The sequence below is a fragment of the Salvelinus sp. IW2-2015 genome, unplaced genomic scaffold, assembly GCF_002910315.2.
Source record: "Salvelinus sp. IW2-2015 unplaced genomic scaffold, ASM291031v2 Un_scaffold2433, whole genome shotgun sequence".
Lineage (NCBI taxonomy): Eukaryota > Metazoa > Chordata > Actinopteri > Salmoniformes > Salmonidae > Salvelinus > Salvelinus sp. IW2-2015.
The window spans coordinates 25,429-32,507 of record NW_019943754.1 but is presented as its reverse complement, the minus strand read 5'-3'; the positions used below and the strand labels follow the sequence as shown (position 1 = coordinate 32,507).

At 39.8% G+C, this 7,079-nt stretch overlaps 1 pseudogene; it reads left to right on the top strand.

The window, feature by feature from the left end:
* The window catches only part of LOC139025259 (glutamate receptor-interacting protein 2-like), a 99,315-nt pseudogene that overhangs the window by 89,016 nt on the left and 3,220 nt on the right, over positions 1-7,079 (top strand).

The following is a 7,079-nucleotide window of genomic DNA, read 5'->3' as shown; positions in this document are numbered from 1 at the left end:
ATTTACATAAGTATTCAGACCTTTTACTCAGTACTTTGTTGAAGCACCTTTGGCAGTGATTACAGCCTTGAGTCTTCTTGGGTATGATGCTTCAAGCTTGGCACACCTGTATTTGGGGAGTTTCTCCCATTCTTCTCTGTAGATCCTCTCAAGCTCTGTCAGGTTGGATGGGGAGCGTTGCTGCACAGCTATTTTCAGGTCTCTCCAGAGATGTTTGATCGGGTTCAAGGCTCTGGCTGGGTCACTCAAGGACATACTAAGACTTGTCAAGAAGCCACTTCTTCGTTGTATTGGCTGTGTGATTAGGGTCGTTGTCCTGTTGGAAGGTGAACCTTCACCCCAGCCTGAGGTCCTGAGAGCTCTGGAGCAGGTTTTCATCAAGGATCTCTCTGTACTTTGCTCTGTTCATCTGTCCCTCGATCCTGACTATTCTCCCAGTCCCTGAACTCCAATCAACTTGTAGAAACATCTGAAGGATGATCAATGGAAACAGGATGCACCTGAGTTCAACTTCGAGTCTCATAGCAAAGGGTCTGAATACTTATGTAAATAAGGTATATATGTTTTTTAAATATAAATTTGCAACAATTTCTAAAAACCTGTTTTAGCTTTGTCATTATGGAGTATTGTGTGTAGATTGATTAGAAACAAATATAATTTAATCCATTTTAGAATAAGAAAATTTGGGAAAAGGGGTGTGAATACTTTCAGAATGTACTGTGTTGCCTTGGTAACCAAACAAACAGGCTAGCTAGTTTAGCTAAACAAACCTTCGGTCCTAGCTTGCTATTATGAACATCAAATTCAACAATCCCAATAATGTTTTCAATTCGACTTTTGCTTTCAAAAGCAGCTCAAACATAAAACATGTAAGAATGAACTATAGCCATTTAATTCTACCGTGCTGATATACCGTGCGTTATAGGGAAATCATTCAAGAACGTTCAAGAATGCCCTTCAAGAAAATCAGAAACCAGGTGGTTCAAGCCCTGAATGCTGATTGGCTGAAAGCCGTGGTATATCAGACCGTATACCACAGCTATGCAAAAAAAAAATACTGTTAACTGTTCTAATTACGTTGGTAACCAGTTTATAATAGCAATAAGGCACCTCGGGGGTTTGCGGTATATGGCCAATATACCACGGCCAAGGGTTGTATTCAGGCACTATTTACACACTCGTGTATATAACAGCCCTTTAGACCCTTAGATGTAGTAAATTGGCTATATACCACACCTCCTCGGGCCTTAATTGCTTAACTAAACCCTGTATTTGAAATATTTTTAAAAGCTTTGCTTGATTGAGTTTCTCTGGTGCAATGTAACTGATAGAATAGTCCCAAAAGTGCAAACCCCACCCATCTTGCTTTCCAAACAGGATCAATCAAACACTTAAAACTATTTGAGGTCATTTTGGTAGGCTATGTTTATAGTATTGGTTTTCATTCCTATGTTATCAAAATGTGACTTTTTAGTTAACTTTAAAGGGGCTTAAATCAAATTTTTTGAACTGTTAAATTAATCATATATACCCATTGATTCTTGAAGAATATATATACCTTATAAATACCTCATGAGCTCAGTTCAACTGTCGTAACCCCATCAGAACCCAAAATATAAGCTTGTTTTTACTCCGATGTCTATAAACAAAGTCAATTCAAATAAACACAATTACTTCAAAACATCGATCATGTTGATCTCCTGGATGGTCGTCCCTTGCGTCCATAGCTCTGTCTATGAGTTTTAGAGCGGTTGTATTTCGTCAAGCTCCATCACTCGGATGTTTACCACAGCAAGTGGCCAGGCTAACGCTTTGTTAAGGTTTCAGACTAATTGGGTAGACCTATTAGGTATTTCTACTGCTGTTATATAAATAACTCATGTTTTTAAACCTGTTCTGTATGTTGGTTGGGTTATGCAGCAATCATGGAAAATCTAAGTTAGCTTAAAATAGATTTTCTCTCTCTCTCTCTCATCTATCTCTTATGTTTATCTTAGAATGACCCATCTTATTTCTTAACCACTATTATATTCCACGGAATACTGGCATATTACTGCCTCTGGTGTAAACGGGGCCTGTCGTCTTTTTGTGTAGGACCGGAGCCATCCATGTGGGAGACCGTATCCTGGCAATCAACAGTGTCAGTCTGAAGGGCAAGCCGCTCAGCGAGGCCATTCACCTACTACAGATGGCCGGGGAGACGGTCACACTCAAGATCAAGAAACAGGTCGACAGTAAGTAAAATCAATCAAGTGTGTTTTTTACAGTTTCCCGGGCCTAGACCCCAAAGAGAAAGCAGGAAGACTGCAGGAACCACAACACGGACTGATGAAACAGATCTACGTGCTTGTCTTGTTCGTCATACGAAGGAAACCAAGTCACAGCGGTATTAATRTACATCTTCCTTTTAATAAAGAAGAAGACTGAACAAACTATTACAAAATAACAACACGAACGTGAACGCTAATAGACACGAGTGCAGACATGCACATCACATAGACAATAACCCACAAAACCAAAATGGAATGGCAACCTAAATAGGATCCCAATTTATTTTAATTTTTTTATTTACCTTATTTAACCAGGTAGGCTAGTTGAGAACAAATTCTCATTTGCAACTGCGACCTGGCCAAGATAAAGCATAGCAGTGTGAACAGACAACACAGAGTTACACATGAGAGTAAACAATAAACAAGTCAATAACATGGTAGAAAAAAAAGAGAATCTATATACAATGTGTGCAAAAGGCATGAGGTAGCAATAAATCGAATAATTACAATTTAGCAGATAACACTGAGTGATAAATCATCAGATGATCATGTGCAAGAAGAGATACTGGTGTGCAAAAGAGCAGAAAAGTAAATAAATAAAAGCAGTATGGGGGGTGAGTAGGTAAATTGGGTGGGTAGTTTACAGATGGACTATGTACAGCTGCAGCGATCGGTTAGCTGCTCGGATAAGCAGATTTTTAAAGTTGTTGAGGGAGATAAAGTCTCCAACTTCAAGAGATTTTTGCAATTCGTTCCAGTCGCGGCGCAGAGAACTGGAAGAAGAAAGGCGTCCAAATGAGGTTTTGGCTTTAGGGATGATCAGTGAGATACACCTGCCTGGAGCGCGTGCTGCGGGTGGGTGTAAGCCATCGTGACCAGTGAACTGAGATAAGGCGGGGCACTTTACCTAGCATAGCCTTGTAGATGACTGGAGCCAGTGGGTCTGACGACGAACATGTAGCGAGGGCCAGCGACTAGGGCATACAGGTCGCAGTGGTGGGTCGTATAAGGTGCTTTAGTAAAAAACGAATGGCACTGTGATAAACTGCATCCAGTTTGCTGAGTAGAGTATTGGAAGCTATTTTGTAGATGACATCGCCGAAGTCGAGGATCGGTAGGATAGTCAGTTTTACTAGGGTAAGTTTGGCGCGTGAGTGAAAGGAGGCTTTTGTTGCGGAATAGGAAAGCACGATCAGAGACAACGAGAAACAGCTGTCTCTGATTGGGATCCAACTAGGCCACCATAGACCTCATTACCTAGAACAATACCAAACCCCATATATTTAAGGATATACAAAAAACCCTAGACAAGAACAAAAAAACACCCTACCACCCTCGTCACACCCTGACCTAACCAGAAATAATAAAGAAAACAAAGATAACTAGGTCAGGGCGTGACAGTGCTGTAGAGTTTCAATATGTGGGTCTTCCTTAGGTGTCAGTCTGCACCTACCCAAATCCGTGTGTATGTTCCCTTTCCAAGGATATCAGGGGAGGCGAGAGTACAGACTCTGAGATATAACCAGCCATTTGTAGTTCTGACATTTAAACATACTAAACAACTACATGAAACCAGGCAGGCTGTGTGAGTTTGACATTTAAACATACTAACAACTACATGATACCAGCAGGCTAGTGTGAGTTTGACATTTAAACTACTAACAACTACATGATACCAGGCAGCTGTGTGAGTTTGACTTATAAACATACTGACAACTACATGAAACCAGGCAGGCTGTGTGAGTTTGACATTTAAACATACTGACAACTACAATGATACCATGCAGGCTTGTGTGAGTTTGACATTCTAAACATACTAACAAACTACATCGGAAACCAGTGCAGGCTGTGTGAGTTTGACATTTAAACATACGAACAACTACATGAAACCAGGCAGGCTGTGTGAGTTTGACATTTAAACATTACTAAACAACTTCATGAAACCAGGCAGGCTGGTGAGTTGACATATAAACATACAACAACTACATGAATACCAGGCAGGCTGTGTGAGTTTGACATAAACTACTACACTATGATACAGGCAGCTGTGGAGTTTGACATTTAAACATACTAACAACTACATGATACCAGGCAGCTGTGTGAGTTTGCTACAGAGTTCTGCAGGTAGCTACTCTCTGATGCTGCTGCTGCTAATGGAACTGCCTCTCGCGTCCAGGCTCCAGCTCAGATACATACTGCATGTTGTCTTAGAGAATCCTACAACAGCTCATCTTCCTAATTCATGTGTGTATGAGGTTCCTGTGGTTTTAAGGTTTTCCTCCCCATAAAACCAGCAAAACATCATTTATGTACAAAAAAAAGGAATATAAGTATATCTTCTTTTTGTGCACAGGCTTGGTCACTCCTGTCTCTGATGGACCTGCGCTTGTGTTTAAATAACATTATCTGCTCAGGAATTACTATCATCACAGTAATAAAAAAATGTACATGAAAAAATTGTTAATGCTGTCATGCTTTTCACCCGAAATAGAAAAGGTTCCTGGAGTATCCTTTAGGTTCTTCAAAATTGAAACTGTGGGGGAACCCTATAAGTTCTTCACAGCGCCCTTTAATGACTCCAAACCGCCCCTTTAAATGGTATCCTCAAAGCGCCCCTTTTAGTGGATCCTCAAACCGCCCCTTTTAATGGATCCTCAAACGGCCCCTTTTAATGGATCTCAAAGCGCCCCTTTTATGGATCCTCAAACCCCCTTTGATCCTCAAAGACCCCTTTTAATGGACCTCAAAGCGCCCTTTTAAGGATCCCAATCGCCCCTTTTAATGGTCCTCAAACGCCCTTTTAATGGATCTCAAGCTCCCCTTTTAATGGATGCTCAAAGCACCCCTTTAATGGATCCTCAAAGCGCCCCTTGATGGATCCTCAAAGCGCCCTTTATGGTCCTAGCGCCTTTTAATGGATCCTCAAAGCGCCCTTTTATGGATCCTCAAAGCGGCCCTTTTAATGGATCCTCAAAGCGCCCCTTTTAATGGATCCTCAAAGCGCCCCTTTAAATGGATCCTCAAACGCCCCTTTAATGGATTCAAACGTGAATGGATCTCAAAGCGCCCCTTTTAATGGATCCTCAAACGCCCCTTTTAATGGATCCTCAAACGCCCCTTTTAGTGGATCTCAAAGCCGCCCCTTTAAATGGATCCTCAAAGCGCCCCTTTTAATGGATTCCTCAAAGGGCCCCTTTTATGGATCCTCAAAAGCGCCCCTTTTAATGGATCTCAAAGCGCCCCTTTTATGGATCCTCAAAGCGCCCTTTTAGTGATCCTCAATGGCCCCTTTTAGTGATCAAACGCCTTTAATGATCTCAAAGCGCCCCCTTAGTAGGATTCTCAAATGCGCCCATTGTCTTAGTGGATCCTCATAAGCGCCCCTGTTTTAATGGTTCCTCAAACCGCTTAGTGAATCCTCAAAGCGCTGTTTAATGGATCTCAAAGCCCTTTGGAAGAACCTTTTGGGGTACATTTTTTTAACTAACCTCCCCTATTATTATATGTTGTAATCAATACACATTACAGTAACAACATATTTTAGTTCTCAGTATTTATAATGATTTTATGGCAATGCAGAATTTAAAAAATCTAAATCTGACGTAACTCCCAGCAGACCCCAAGTCCAATGGGTATATCTCTGACGTGTTTGAGTTCATAATGTACTGTGTATTTGAGATTTCATAATGTACTGTGTAATTTGAGATCCATAATGTACGCGTGTATTTGAGATTCATAATGTACGGGTATTTGAGATCCATAATGTACTGTGTATTTGAGATCCATTGAATGTTACTGTGTATTTGAGATCCATAATGGTACTGTGTATTTGAGATCCATAATGTACTGTGTATTTGAGATTCCATAATGTACTGTGTATTTGAGATCCATAATGGTACTGTGTATTTGAGATCCATAATGTTACTGTGTATTTGAGATTCCATAATGTACTTGTATTTGAGATCATAATGTACTGTGTATTTGAGAATCCATAATGACTGTGTATTTGAGATCCATAATGTACTGTGTATTTGAGATCCATAATTACTGTGTATTTGAGATCCATAATGTACTGTGTATTTGAGATCCATAATGTACTGTGTATTTGAGATCCATATGTACTGTGTATTTGAGAGTCGTAATGTACGGTGTATTTGAGGATCCATAATGTACTGTGTATTTGAGATCCATAATGTACTGTGTATTTGAGATCCATAATGTACTGTGTATTTGAGATTCATAATGTACTGTGCTATTGAGATCCATAATGTACTGTGTATTTGAGATCCATAATGTACTGTGTATTTGAGATCCATAATTGTACTGTGTATTTGAGATCCATAATGTACTGTGTATTTGAGATCCATAATGTACTGTGTATTGAGATCCATAATGTACGGTGTATTTGAGAGTCGTAATGTACGGTGTATTTGAGATCCATAATGTACTGTGTATTTGAGATCCCTAATGTACTGTGTATTTGAGATCCATAATGTACTGTGTATTTGAATCCATAATGTACTGTGTATTTGAGATCCATAATGTACTGCTATGGATCAATGTACTGTGTATTTGAGATCCATAATGTACTGTGTATTTGAGATCCATAATGTACTGTGTATTTGAGATCCATAATGTAATCCTGTGTATTTGAGATCCATAATGACTGTGTGTATTTGAGATCCATAATGTACTGTGTATTTGAGATCCATAATGTTACTGGTGTTTTGAATCCATAATGTACTGTGTATTTGAGATCCATAATGTACTGTGTATTTGGAGGATCATAACGTACGTGTATTTGAGATC